The 15758-nt window shown below is 34.2% G+C and overlaps 1 protein-coding gene across 4 annotated transcripts in view; it reads right to left on the bottom strand.

The window, feature by feature from the left end:
• The window catches only part of LOC108971377 (loricrin), a 72069-nt gene extending 56754 nt beyond the window's left edge, over positions 1-15315 (bottom strand). For 2 of the 4 annotated variants that reach the window (XM_018937387.1, XM_018937386.1), the window contains exons 1-2: positions 15160-15315; positions 13956-14010 (exon numbers count right to left, since the gene is read on the bottom strand). The gene's annotated coding sequence lies outside the window, so the exon portion shown is untranslated. The remainder of the gene's footprint in view (positions 1-13955; positions 14011-15159) is intronic. The other 2 variants (XM_018937389.1, XM_018937388.1) reach the window with 1 other exon arrangement.
• Between the last annotated feature and the right edge of the window lie 443 nt (positions 15316-15758).

Raw genomic sequence — 15758 nt, forward strand, 5'->3', positions numbered from 1 at the left:
TCATCTTCGTCTCAAAATTATTTCTAATTTTCCAAGTATGATTTACTTCGCAGCGCTCCAATTGCCGCCGTCAAGAGCAATGATTAGTTAGATTAATGTTATTGCTTCGCTAATGATGACAGCATTGATCTCCATAATAAAGTTATAAGTAATCCAAGTACACGCGCATACATACACACACACACACGCAAATTTATATAGAATACAATGCGAGGCAGTTCACAACGAATCAGGCGAGTGCGCTCCCCACCCTTCACTCATTCACGACACTTGCCACACTTCACATTGTGTGCCATTTGTAATGGAACCAGCCGCTGGCAGCGCCCCTTCCACTCCCTCTCCCATTATGAGCACTCTTGACTGGCGCACAACAGAGGCTGGATGGCGCAGAACAAATTGTGATGATAGCGATTATGCTTGAGTGATAAGCGTGTTGCATAGACGTAATGTTGTTGTTGTGGCTGTTGTTGTTGCTATTGCCCCTGCGCCTATTATTGTGTTCCTTTTGATGTATTTTTTCATATTTTTTCTTTTTTTCGAATTATGATTTATAAATGACAAAGTGGCAAGCAGCAGCATTCCCCCCATACCGTTAGGCATGTGTTCCAATAAAAATACATACACAAACATACATTCATGCATGCCCACACACACGCGCGTAGTTCGTCTAATGTGATGAAGTGTAAATGGCGGAAAATGCCCGCGTTGTCATTTGAATGGTACGGCGTCACACGAAAAGCAGGGCGGAGGCGATGAGCGGGTGCAAGGTATCTCCGATTTTTCAATTCATATGCAAATACAAAGCGCTGCGGCAGAGAAAATGAAAATTTAATGCGCAACGTAATTTCGTATGGCTTTCATTCGTGCTGCTCTTTTTGGTGTGTGAGTTCGTTTATGTGTGTGTAGATGTCGGATGGTCTCACAAGTATAGCAGCTTATGGCAGATCAAAGCGAGCACATCAATTACAAGTTTTTTCTGGTGTTTGAAATAGAATTTTGAAATGCTTTAAATTGGATTTAAAAAGTTGTAAAAATGTTAAGTAAGAGGGCTTATTTGTTCGAAGGAATTATTTGGATTGAGTAGGGTATTAGAATCACAGAGGATATGCATGGTACATTATATGTGTAATTTATAAAATTTTATATGAAAAGGTATTAAAAAACTGCCCTCATAGACTTCATGGGGTTTTTTTTTTTTTTAATTGTTTTCGATGAAAGCTCTCCTAGCAATATTTTTAGTTGCTTGCAAATCTCAAAAGGTCATAGTTCATAGTTTTCCATAGGAATGTCAAAATATTTTATGTAAAATGATTAAGTTCAGAGACTCCAAATATATCTTTCCGCACCAAAAACGCTACCACCTCCAACCAATCAATTAAAAAATGCCGCTGCTGCCGCTGGAGATCTACATTTCGTTATTACGAGCATGTCAATTGCAGCGCCTAGCGACCCTTTCCCCCTTCCCTTCCTCGCTTTCCATTTTAATTTGGCAGTCGCTGTCAATTCGCCTCACATGTCGCTGGATTCGCTGGCGCAGCTGATATCGATCTTTGAAAACTGCCGCCACACACCCACACATCTACACAAATATAGATATGCACGCTATATAACGGCACATACTAGTATATACTTATATCGCTTCACACACACACACAGCATCCGTTTGCCTTCGGAAGGTTAATGAGGTCTCGCCACTAATGGGGCTCGGCTGTGTGGCGGCGCGTCGTCGGTGTTGGAAAAATAGCGGAATGTCAATGTCGCTGTCGCTGTCGCTGTCTGGTGGAAGTGACACTTTTCAGCCAACCATTTATTCGCCCCTTTACAGCGCAGTCGGCAGTGGCAATGTGCAGGCAAATGGCGGCAAATGCGCGCTCCGTTTGTGGCCAACTTTATCGTTTGCCAATCTTGTAAATGTCGTAAATGAGCGAATGCCTTTTTTATGTTTCATTTTCAGCGAAAACTATATTTTATGAGCGTTGAATTTATTTGTTGTATGGTTTGGTGGTGGTAAAAAAATTGTCTGTGTTTTTATTTCATGTGATAACTGGTTGTTTGTAATCAATACTGTGTGTAAGAAGCGCTGAACAGTTGAATAAATGCAAATTCCATCGTGATATTTATCTGAATCAGAATGCAATCAGAATTTGCGTCCGGCCAAACCATTCTTGTAATCTAGTATCTTATATTAAACGAAGTATTATAATCGTAAGCTTGAAATGGTTAACATTCAATGTTTTACTAGTTACTAAGGTTAAGAAACTTTTTCTGGATTGTGTGTTTGTCTGTAAGAGCTCCTTTTCGACATCAAAGAAGCGTCTTCGGTAATCATTTGGTTTGAAATTAATTTAGCAAACCGCTAATGTCGATTTTTTCGCCTGGCTCCGCGCTCGGATAGCACTCACTTACACATATTTTGGTATTAGAGGCGTTTTTATTAAGGGTTTACGGGTTTCATATATTAGATTTTTATTATTATACTATATTCTAGAATATCTCCCGAATATTGTACTGAATTTACAAGTTGATCGGAGAAATAGTTTCCGCGATACAGCCTTGGGAACTTGTGCACTCGAGACTATCTGGCTAAGTGCGCCGTCTTTAAACACGTTTTTCTCGAAACTGTGTTTTTGAAGTGGGTTGGCAAGATTTCTCGAGAGCTACTCAACCGATTTTCATGAAATTTGGTACAGGTCTTTGAGATACAATTCTTAAAGTCTTGGACGAAGGATTTTTTTCGATTTCAACTATTTAAAAAAAAAGTGAAATTTTCACTGAATTTTCACTGAACATTAAAAAAAAAAAGTTAAATTTTCACTGAATTTTCACTGAATTTTTTTTTTTTTAAATGTCTGCCGAAAACCCAATTTTCAGTTTATTTTCCTTCGTCCAAGTTCTAAGTGAGCGTTTTACTAAAACACGTATATTTTCATTTTAAATTATCCTGTAAGTAATTATCCTGCCAACTTTTTTTTGAGGAGTCACCGTAAACTTTTTTTCCAAAAATTACATCATTTCTTTATTAATTGTGTTTGTTTGTAAAAATAAAAAATTCAAATAAAATATTTAATTTTTTATATGAGACAAAAATTGTTGAAAAAAGACTGCGGTTTACCCAAGGTAACCACTCAAAAAAGTTTTATTAACACAACAAATTTCTTGAGCTATTATTTCCAAAAACTTTTTTAAATAAATACTATTGTTCTGTGGCAGGTTCATCTCAGAAATTTTAGTAAAGTGTTAGTGTTGTTCGATTTCAAAGCGAAAGGATTTCGACACGTGTTTCCAGTACATTTCAAGATTAGGCAAATATCAATAATAACATATGTTTATAATCATATTCATGTTTATTTGTCCGTTTCTACATTTATTTGAAATTATACATATATGTTCTAAGTAAGAGCATCCGCAAAAACCGATAAGCATTTCCAATTAATTTCAATAAATAAATACATGTGTATATATATAGAAAATACATAATTCTGACCCGCAAGAAAGTTTATCAGCGAGCTGCTGATTATTTGTAATTTGAAGTTTTCCAAAATGTAATATTCAGAGGCTTTAAAATATATTCTCATGTTTCGAGTAATGATTTGTATTAATTTTTGTAAAATTTATAGAAAAGCATTGACACAACAATATGCATGACACTAAATGTAATAAAATGAGAAATATTCATGMGAGTAACGACGTCACTCAAAGAAAGGAAATTGAAGTTAGTGGTTATCYCTCTGAGAATGATTGCTTGTAGGTCACGATGTCGATTTAAATAAGGTAAGGTAACSAATGTCGTTCAATAAGAGCTTCTTGGAATTCCTGAAATGCGTTTCCGCTTCAAGCATACATTAAAAGCAAAGAATTAATTTTTTTTATTCGAAAACTATATATAACTATTTAAGCAAATGTTCATTTCATTATCAGCATATAAGAGAAAAAGAAAAAAAGAAAAACCTTTATTATTTTTAAAAAATATTTATTTGTTGTCAGCATGCGAAATAAGCAGCACCRAATAAATATTCTTTCAGATAACGTCGTTAAATTTAAAGCTAATTTTGTTGTCTTTCTGCCAAATTTTCAAAAATTGCTCAAAGTCAATGTCCAGCATTGACATATAATTGAACTTGAAAGGCCAACACGTTTCTCGATTTTTAATGAAATCAAATTATGAATTTTTTGTGAGCTTGTGTATGCGTAGTTTGTAGAATATTTGAGAACAGTGGGTTGCTCGAGGAAAAATTCGCTTGCGTGCTGGCGTGCTTTTGCTTTTACATATATGTAGGTATGTATCTAATAAAAAAATATTTGCTTTTATTGTGTATAAAAAAGTGTGCGTCGTTTAAAAAATACTTTGTAGAACATTCCTAAGCGAACTCATTTGACCAAGTAGTACAAATATAAACAAATGTAKATGTGTATTTATTTTTTTTCCTTTTTTAGTGAGTCACGATAATTTCTTTTTATTTAAATTGTAATAGYTTTAAGCAATGAAGGGAAAAATTAATTTAGAGTGAGTGTGTTGTTTATCTAGCAAGAAATAAACAATTCTTCTAAACATATGTTGCTTATATTTTAGTTGTTGGGTTGCTTTTGATCGCAACGACAGATAAAACTATGGTGTGATCAAATAAATTTCTGTTTGTGTTTTTGCGTATCTATACAGATATGCATAGGTACATATACATATATAATATAAGCACTTTCATACTTATGTGAATATATGGCTTTCCATTAAGTTATTGTATCTKTTTGTGTTTCTTATAATTTCTTAAGTAATCTTTTGAAAAAAAATAAAAATAAAAAAAATATGTTTGTGTATATTATATACTCTAAGCATTTTTGCCGACATAAACATTGTCATTCTATTGTAAATCCAATGCTTTTGATTACTATCACATTCATACTTTGTATCTGATAGATATTCGATAAAGTCTTTTCGTGTTTCTAACCAAACTTCAAATTATTATTATTTTTTTTCTTTTAATTTATATTGTACACAAAAATAGACCTTACGGTAAATTTCCAGTTAAGTATTGACAAAAGTTGTTTTCGAAAATTTTTGAGTTCTGACTCTTTTGTATTTCGTGTGCGATATACTATATGACCAAGCAATCTACTAATTATCTACTAATTACGATAAATTAATGGCAAAGGCACTTTTTTATGAAATGTAATGTACTGAGAATTGATTAGTTTATTTTCTAATACAACTTTTAGACATGCAAAAGCAAATGTCCTTTCATAAGCTCTATAAATCCACTGATTAATGAATATGTACATAACATAATGAAATGAAGAATTCATTAACATATAGTATGCTGTCTTTTCGGAGCCGGTTTTTAATTATTCAGCTGTGAAATGAATACTAATTTGAAATCTTCTTAAATGTGTTATTAATTAGAATTAGCTAAAAGTTAATTATCTGACATGTATTTAGCACAAAAAAAGTCTTACGAGTTTAAATAATCAACAATATTTACGTAGTTTTAGGTTATATTATTAAGCTCTTAAGTTAGCTTTCCACAGGTAAATAATGTGACCTCTGACGGTTTCAAACTTAAAAGAGTGTGGTTCATTTTATGTCATGCAGAATGCTGCCAATCCAAAGAACCCCTCATTTTTTAAGGGGTCACATGGGTTTACGGGTTTCAATTAATTTTTTGATTGCCTTCTTAAGTTCTACAATATTGTATAAAATTTTCAATTTGATCCGAGTAATAGCTTTGGAGATATAGCTTTTTAAAAATTGTGCACTTGGGTCCCACTTTTATTGTCTATCAAATTTTTAAACTCGTTTTTCTCGAAACTGTAATTGTGAAGTCGGTTGGCAATATTTCTCGAGAGCTACCAACCGATCTTCGTGAAATTTTACAGGTCTTCGAGATACAGTTATAATTATTTAAAGAAAAACGACGCGAAATTTTACGCTGAAATTTTTATTTTTTGTAAAAATGTCAACCAAAAATTCTTTTCTTCAGTTTTTTTATCACTTCGTCTAAGTTCTAAGTTAAGGTTTTTACTAAAACACGTATTTCTTTCACTTCAGATGATACTGTAAGGAGTTAACCTGCCAACGTGGGCGCACCATTTTTCCGAGGGGTCTGAAATATATATTTTTTTAATTTTAGATCTTTTGTAACAGTAAACTTTTTTAACAAAATACTTAGTTTTTTGTAAAAAAAATTTTTTTTTTGTTTTTTTTGAAAAAATGCTGTTTATTACCCGAGAAAACCCATGAAACCGCTAAAGCAAAGTTAAATTTTACCAAACATTTTGGTTGTTTTTGCGGCGGCAAAATTTTGATCAGATCTATTCTGGAAGATCATTTTATAAAGAAGTATGTATAGAACATGCAAAAAAAAATCGAATGGTGGAATTATTTGTTTGAACGTAATCACTCAGTAAAACTCAAAACATGCTATTTTTAGAAAAAACGCTGAAAATATGAGCGGCTACWCTTTAAAAGGCTGTAACTCAAACTTTTTTTTTTTGAGAAATTAAAACTTTGTTATTTCTAGAGGCTTAGTCTATCGAAAGATTTTCATTTCACAATTTCACCGTTACCTCAAGTTGAACTATTCTTTTAATACGACCAAAGACAAGAAATATCCAGATTCACTCTCAATGGCGGACTCTCAAATATAGACTTTAGCTTGAGCTGAACTTTAATTTTGAAAAACCCGACTGTTTAATTTACTACACTGTTGAAGTTACCACACTAAAAAATAATAAATCGCTTCACTCAATTATTTCAATTAAAATTTATGCATTAATAAGAAATCAAAAATTTGCGTTTCATTCTCGAAATTTGAATCCGAAAGAAAAATGTTTTCTGAAGCAAAGAGAATTTTTTGGTATAAACACAATGTCACTTATTTCCACACATACACATGCGATGCCATGCAAATCTTTCCAAATGACTAATCTCTAAACAATTTTCGGCATTTTGTATTTCTTCTGCCAGCATTCGGCCGCTTTTAGCCGGACCAAGTGCAGCAAAGTAACTGAAGAAATTTCCTACGCAGAGCCACAACCACACACACGAACACATGAGTGATTAAATGTATGCATTTTCGAGGCTCTGATTATAGATAGCCTGCTTACTCATAGGCAAACATGTTCGCATTTACAAACACACGCAACAAGTGCACGCAGCCGAGTCATCGAATCACAATGCGGGCTCTGGCATTTACGGAGCATTTCGAACAGTCAACATTGACTGCCGGCCAGTGTGCACGCAGCCAGCCGAAGCCACAACACCAAATAAAGCAGCAGCAATATTTGGCAACCACAACAACAACAACAGCAAGTGTACACGATGTGAGTCAGCAAGTGCTGAGATTGTGATAGCTCAGGCTTATCAAAAGGAAAGCAAATATTTTGTATTCCTTTTGCTCAGTTCTTTCATTCACACAAATACCCGCTGAGCTGGACATTTGAGGCATTTATTTGCCAAATGTATATTCGTGCGCATCCGACATGTCTCGGCATTGTGCGTTCCCCGACCAGTGTGCTCATTGTGCATGGAATGTAGCCAAAGGGATGTGTTGTTGCGAGGCCCGCTGAGCGGCACGTGCTTAGCCATTAGAAAATATTGAAGTTGATAAGCGTTTTTATGGCTGTGCGAACATGCCTTTTTTATGCACAATCCCCTTTTTATGGCCTCAATCCGGAGAAGTATGAAGCGCCAATGACAGCGGGTTGGCAAAACGCAAAAATTGGGGCTTAAAATTTTCCCAAATGGCCCATTCGGCATTAAACTCACACATTTGGCTGCAAAATAATTTTGTGTTTAAGTTTACTTTCGTAACTTTTTCCATTCTTCCATCAATGCTGCCACGTGGCACGCTCTTGTCCTCTTTTTCCAAACTTGCGCCTAAAAGCTCACTGCATTAAAAACCTAAAGACTGTCAAGCATCCTTTTGCGTACGTCAATTCCGATTTGGTTAGAGCAAAAAATTATCGAGTTGCATCCACAGTATTTGCCACAGCATGCCAGCATAACCTGTCGATAGCAGTTCTCCCCCCACCGCTGCCCGGCGCAGCTTGTTGCGGCGCACAACTCATGCAACCACACATCCTTCAGCCATTATTTGTGTCCTTGCGGTCACAACAAGCAGCGACAGACAACACTGCACACACACACACACACACACACACCGCACACAGTTATATGTGTGGTATTTATTCATATACTAACAAACATATGAATGTGTGTGTGTGCTTGCGTTATTGTGCATTTCTGCTCTCCACTTTAATGTAATACAGCGCAAGTCAACCGCAGCAACTGCCTTGCACTCGCACATTCACATTCACGTGTGTGTTGCCGACAATGTGTCCTTCAACCTTTATTGTCTTTCTATGTCACTTCCGCAAGCTGCCTCGCACTTTGGCCGCTCGGCCGGGCTCGCCAGCATGCGCTTTTGTTGCACTTTTCTTGGCTTGCATTACTTACCGCAGACCAAAATACATTCTGCTTTGTTTATGTTGCCGTTTTGTTGCTATTTTACATAGTTTTGTCTCACATATCCCTATATATACATATGTATGTGATAGTATAAGTGCGTTTATATAACTCTGCTGCTGACTGTGGCCGCCGTTTGTCTTTCGCTGCCGTTCTTCTGTTTTATCTCATTTTCTAGTCTTATTCATGCATTCGCAGTGTAATAGTGTTGTTGTCATGCTGCGTTGCACTCAGCATTTTAGTCCTTCGAAAACACAAGTTGACATCGTTTATAAACTCAGACGTGTGCGACAATACCATTTTATTGCGAAGTGCGCTTTTCGAGAGCGGAGACTTTTTTCTGTGCTTTTTTTTCGAATTTAAATGTATGCAAGAATATATTGGGAAATGAAAATAAAATATCAAGGATTTCGGTATACAGAATAAGTTTTAGTCAACAAGTAAGTCCCACACTCACTCAGCTTTAGAGAATATTTATTTAGAAGTAAGCCTTAATTGTAGTAAAGAGAGATGTTTTTGATATTCATAAAACTGGTGAGATATATGTATGGTAGTACTGTGTGACGAATTTCTAAAATTTGATTATAAAATCCCAAGTTCAAAAGCCGAAATTTATGATTAACTACAAGCAGTATCCTCAAAATTATTCTCTTTCTAACGAACCTAACTTTATGAAAATCTCCTGAAAACTTCCATGAAATTATTGTAGTCGATGAAATTGTACCACGAAAGAAATGTTGGCTGAGGAATTAAATATGAATGAAAACACACTTTGGAGAATTATAACTGAAGATTTGTTCCAAATAAATCAAATGAAGACCAAAAAAGTGAACGTATTGACCTGATCTTTCACCATGTGACTACTTTTTATTTTCAAAACAGGAAAACCAACACGAAAGGAGCCTTTATAATGATATCCCTGCCATTCAAACAGCCCAAACCGAGGTGTTGAGGAACATTTCTATAAATGCGATAATGAACTCTACGCATGGTTGATCGTTCCAAATGTTGCATTGGGTCTAATTTAGATTTTCAGCAAACACGAAATAAAATATTTTCTATTTTTATATTTAATTAGTCATCAATATTTATTTTGTCGCATTCGAAGCAATTACTAACAGATTTAATACACTAATGCCAACGATTTCTACAGCGCGGGCAGTTTCGGCATTTTTTAATGTTTAACTGTCAAAAGGTAGAGATTGTTGCCTTAAAAAGATGAACCAGATGAAACCTCTTTATAGATTGATAGTCACAAGAAAAAGGTTATATGTTCTATTTAGTGAGATTTCAATGGGATCATTTATATTAAGCTTTTGCTCAATAACACTATTAATTTTGAAGTGCATTGTGATCAGCTGGACAAATTGAGTGATGGACTCAATCATAAGAGGCCTGAATAGATCAAAAGAAAAGGTGTAGTGTTCCAGCAGAATAATGCGAGATCTTTGATAAATACAAGTATGATGATTCGCCAAAAGCTTTTTTGTAGCTTGAATGCAATGTGCTAGCACACCCAGCATATTCTCCAGATTCGGCACCTTCGAACTGTTGCTTGTTCCGGTCTGCGCAAAAACTTTTTAAATGGGAGAACACTCACCTTTAATCAGAATGTAAAAACAACTTGAAGCAGTTTTTTGTCGACAAGGATCAAATATTTTAAGTGTGTGAAATCAATATCTTGTCTGAAATATGGCAAAAGCTATTGGGTCAAAAGCTGGAATATATAGTTTCATAGAATGTTTTACACAGCAGAAAAATAGTGTTTAAATTATATAGGAAAAAAAATTACTTTGTGAAGAATTTAATAATTTCCTTTGTAATGAAGATAAAGATAATTAATCGGGAATTTCGGCACATGAAATTTTATTTTTATTTTTATTAAATAAATGGCATGCATGCCAGCTGAATTGTATTTCGTATGATAATATGTTGAGGTTGCCATCTGCTAGGTCTGGGAACTTTACTAGAAATCGCAATTTCCTTATTTAAAAAGCACAAGCGATTTTTGGTAACTTTGAAAAGGTAGGTGGTGCCACATTATTACAAAAAATTGACTTATACTGTTTCAGGAATATAACCGTAGTTTCGACAAGAAAAAATGATTTGCACTGAAATGCTCAGAAGTTTGAACTTAATATGCAAATAATCAAGAAATAGATAAATTATGATTGAGCGTAATTGAGATGATATTTAATTTCAAAAAAATGAATCACGTGTTAAGATCTATAATTCTTATTATTTGAGACAAAAGTGAATAGTAACCATAATAAAGTCTAATGTTGGATCCATTACCATAAATCACCATAAATATTAATTAATTTCTTAATAGTGTTTTATTTTTCAGCAGAGTCCACTTCTATTTTAAGTATTGATTATTATTTTTAATCTCAACTAAATTTTATGGACTTTTAATGGAGTCATGGGTGCTTAAGTGGCAGAGTCAGAGTCAATCTGAGAGTCAGAGTAATCTATTTTCCTCCCTTATTAACCATAGCCTCGATGCTTTGATTATGTATATAATTTCTATTTTGTGAATACAAGCGCCCTTGCAGCTGGCATTTTCTCATTTGCGAAACCCGAATTAGTTTTCAGCGAAATGCATTTCTGTGTGTTAATAAGTTGTTGCATTCGCTCGCTTACAAATTCTTAATTTAAACTTCCGCTAAAAGCATAAACAAACGGTATACTTAAACGCTGCTAATCGTATATGTAATATAATATAAACTTGTACGTTTGAATACTTGTGACCCAGTTGCTTGTTTTGTTGAAGGTTTAACTAATTTTTGACAGCTCAATTCAAACAAACAATCAACCGTGATACTTTCAGTTATATTTTAGTTATATGTATATGTACATACAAATGCATGTATAATATATGTAAGTATTATTATACAAGTCACAATTACATTTTAAGTAGCTCCGCGAGTCGCGGTTCTGCCGATAATTACTTTGTTTTGAATTTGTTTAGGAATAATAATGAGCTTTTAATCGTGCACAATGCTGGCGCTTGTATTTGTGTATATGTATTGGTGTGTTGAAGCAAATATATTCATGTGCATAAAATGATTAGTTGATTTCTATAATTATAAAGACTTATGTCATTTGATTCTTGTAATTGGAAAACGGGTTTTCTAAGCGTCTTCTCATTTAAGAAGCTTAGAAAATTGTAAAGCTTTACTTAACCTATAATTAAACAAATTTGAGCAGAATATTTATAATTCTCTTTTTGAATTATAAAACACTTCACGATAACTAATTATTGCAACTTTTTCCTAAAAAAGTAGTTCTAACGTAATTTATAGTTGTTGTTGCTGGTAATTACGTAATACATTGCATTTCAATTTATTTGTAATTGCCTTTCAAACCCACCCGGATAATTGCTTTGTATTTCCCAATAAATCACTCAAAATATATTAAAAAAAAAATTGTTTATTCTATTATTTAATTACGTTTTTAATTGTGATTTGTTAGTGTAACGCGCAGAATAAATAGATTTTGTGTGAAATAAGATTTCTTCCTTTTTATTGACGTAGACACCGCTTACACAATTATAGATTAAGACTTCGCTCCTTTGAATTATCGCTTAAAATATTTCTGAACAAAATTTAGGATGACTATTCCATTTCGGTTAGTATAAATAAAAGAATAACTCTTTTATAATTTGTTTTTGTGCCCGGAACAGGTTAAGTTTGTCACGAAATTGTTACACATAGATCGAAACTTCTGTGAAACCACCCAAAACAATGTATAAACGATTAGCGTGATGACTGTCTGTCTCTTTGCCATTATCAGTGTCATTAGGGATTTTAAGATATGGCAATGAAATTTTGAACTTCTGTTCTCTCCAAGAAGCTATTAATTTGTAGGAATCGCCGATATCGAACCACTACAGCATATAGCACAAACTGTATTATCGGAATTAAAGCATTATAAAGATTTTTTTTTTTTATTTGATAAAATAACTTCTCGAATTTAGCGTAGGTAATAAAAGAAACCACCACTCCAATCTACACAGACATTGCTTAAATAGGACCAGCAGTGTAAGGGACGGTACTGTAGAGGTTTACAATTTTTGTATGATGTTTTCTAATGTATTTTTTATTAAAATATTTATTTCTGAAGAATAAAGAATTAAAAATGACTTTATCAAGCCTAACGGTTTTCCGGTTAGAAATAGGCCAACACTGAAGTCTTTACCGTGGTTGAAAACAAGAAAATTAAAAAAGAGATTTTTTTTTTAAGAAATCGTTGAAGTCATATACGAACTATAGTCTATACGAACTCTTCAACTGATGAATATATTTAAATAAATATATGGCTATAAGCGCATTCTTGCTCGACTTGACCCGATAAAGCTGAATTTTTTTCAAAAAGAGTTTCGTAAACAGGTCTCTTTGGATATGCTTTGAGGAGACATGAATTTATAAGTTCGAAATGGAATCAAGTCGACAGTCATCGGAATCGGAACTTGTTTTTAGTCGATTAAAGAGATAAAATAAGATTCGCTGAAGGATTCCAATCCATCCGTCCAATGCCATTACAAAAACTTCTTATGAAAAGTATTTTGAGGACTGGAAAAATTGTTGGCTTACGTGTATTACATCTGGTGGGACTATTTTGAAGGCGGGAAAATAAACATTGATGAATAATTGAATATTTTGCGTTTTATTTATAATTTCGGGGTACCTTTTGGTCATAATGTATCACATTAAGTATCGACATTTAAAATAATTAGCAACAGAACTTAATTTATGAACAGATACTTGACACAGGCGGCATGTCAGTAATTGATTGATTAATGTTAAAAGGTAAAAAAAAAAAAAAAATATCGAAGAAAGTGGATTAAAACTTAAAACATCAGCGAAAAAAATTTCAGAAATCTACTTTATTTTTATTAGTTTTACATGTTTTAAAGATTATGTTAAAAGTTCTTTGAGGTGCTCGAAGGAACGTGATGCTAAATTTCTGGAAAGAACACGCGTACTTGAGATTATACTTGCCAGCAGATTAAACTTAGAAACTAGAATATTCAAAAACTTAAGGTGTGTGGTATAAAGAAAAAACGGCCGTGAAAACTATAGTTTTGATAACAAACAAACAAACAAAAAGAAAAGAGAAAAGTGTATGCCTGCTTTAAGCAAGCTTAAGATCTATTTATAAGTGCTAGTAATATATTTCTCACCACTAATTAACGTCTAAATGCGAATATTGAATCATGCTCACAAAAATAAAATATTGAATAGAAAGTTATAAAAGTTGGGTCCGGTAGGCAATACATAGAATAGTTTTCGTTCTTTGCGATATTAGTTAAAGTTCCATTAGAATGTCTATGCCAAGTAGTCAATCTTTAGAATGACTGCGCTTGATGTGAATTCCAACAGCCTCTGTGGCCTCACTAATCATGCTCTTTGCAGTGTCTCATACCGTGCGGCGTCAATGATTAAATCATAGCCTTTTTTACGAAGTTATAAAATAAATAATAAAAAGTACTCACCCTTCAAGTGGGTAGCTATAGCTTTTAGCAGCAGATTTTACACAAATTGCGATTTCTGTTGTTAAGAAAATATTAAAAATTATTACGTTGTGACACTTAAATGCGATCATAATAATGAGCTCGAGTAATTAAAAATGCAAAACTCAATGTTATTGGCGGCGCTTCGCACTGAGTCACTGGTCAGCTGCTAAAAAATCAGCAAAATAAATAAATTTTGCATAAAAATTGTTATTAAACGATAGCAAATTTTTTTAGATTTTTTGGACTTAGTTGAAATAAATTATAGAATACACTTTTTGACAAAGATAAATTTTTATTAAAAAAAAATTTCAAAATTTACAAAAAGTATTTTTAGAAATAAAATTTCAAAACTGAAATTGTAAGCTTTTATTTACATTTCGAGATACCATATTTTTTATAATAACCGAATCTTTCAAATTTAAAATTTTCACTGCAACTAAATCCCGTAATTAGTGCTCTCACGTATAAACTCATGAATAATTGCATTTAAATATGTCTTCCGCGTAATGAACGCCACCCACTTAACGCCAATTGCAAACGATAGCAGCGCCGCGCTTCGTAATTGAAGCCAATAAAGGTGCAGGCAGTATAACGGGGCTTACGAGTCGCAATAACAGCAACTGCAGCAAAAGTGACGCAGCAATAACAATAACAGTTTGCACTTTTAAGTACACGAAACAATTACGCGCTGCTTATAAAGAACACAACACCAACAACAAGAACCAAAATGGAAACACAAGCGTAATGACTGTTTTCGAACTTTCTGTAAAGAAAAACGCGAAAAAGCTAATTCTCGATGCGGCTCAACGCCGCAAGCTCCTATAGCCGCAACAATTAGGCTTCTACGATCGCAGTTTCAAATGTTGATTTCACTGATCACACACACATACACAAAGAGGTATATGTAGTTTGAAAACGGCGATTTCTTACACAGCCGCTGAACACACGAGCGGTCACACATCTCCGCTTCTGATTACATTCGCACACTTAATTTATTGGTTTATTGTGTTTTCGCAGTCATTTTGGACGTTTTTATTGTTTCACTGCGTTGTCTCGTATACAATTTTCCATAATCCATAAACTTTTTTCTACACCGAAAATTATTTTAATTTTACACTCCTAAACGCACGCACACAACAGACTTTTGTATATGCTAATTTTGTGAACAAATAAATACGCTTACGTCTTTGTGATTGACGCTGATTTCACAAATTGGCTCAGCAAAGAGCCAAATACGAATGCACTGTTCGTTTTGGTTGTCCGCGCCACGTACGTTTCACGGCGACGAGCGCTCCAAAAATGCCACTTCACACAGCAAACAACTGCGAGCTGTCACAGGCACCAACTGACTCTGCTATTGGCAATGGCTTGTGGCGAGCGCGCGCTCACTTTGGCGTCGAATAGTTGGTGCTACTGGTACACCGTTTTCTCTGTTGCTCTGAGAGCTGCAGTGCTACCATATTTCGATTCATTCTATACACTGGTCACTTACTTGAGTACTGGCTGAGCTCAATAGACGTTTTCCACGCTTCAGTACTCTATTAACATTCTGTAGTACCAATAACAGTACTCTGTACGCTTAACAGTTTTCCCTTTATTTCCACGGCAGCGGTAACAGCGAATGTTAATGAAAGCATTAGCAGCAATTTGAAATCAGAGAATGTTAATGAGTATAAGAACATTCTGCAGCAAAACTTATAGAGAGCAAATGAGCGGCAAATAATCACATGCTTCGAGTATGACTGTTATTTGTGTTAGGCGCATGATTTTCAATGCCACTTG

The sequence above is a fragment of the Bactrocera latifrons genome, unplaced genomic scaffold (genome assembly GCF_001853355.1).
Source record: "Bactrocera latifrons isolate USDA-ARS-PBARC rearing strain unplaced genomic scaffold, ASM185335v1 scaffold_34, whole genome shotgun sequence".
In the NCBI taxonomy this organism is placed as follows: domain Eukaryota; kingdom Metazoa; phylum Arthropoda; class Insecta; order Diptera; family Tephritidae; genus Bactrocera; species Bactrocera latifrons.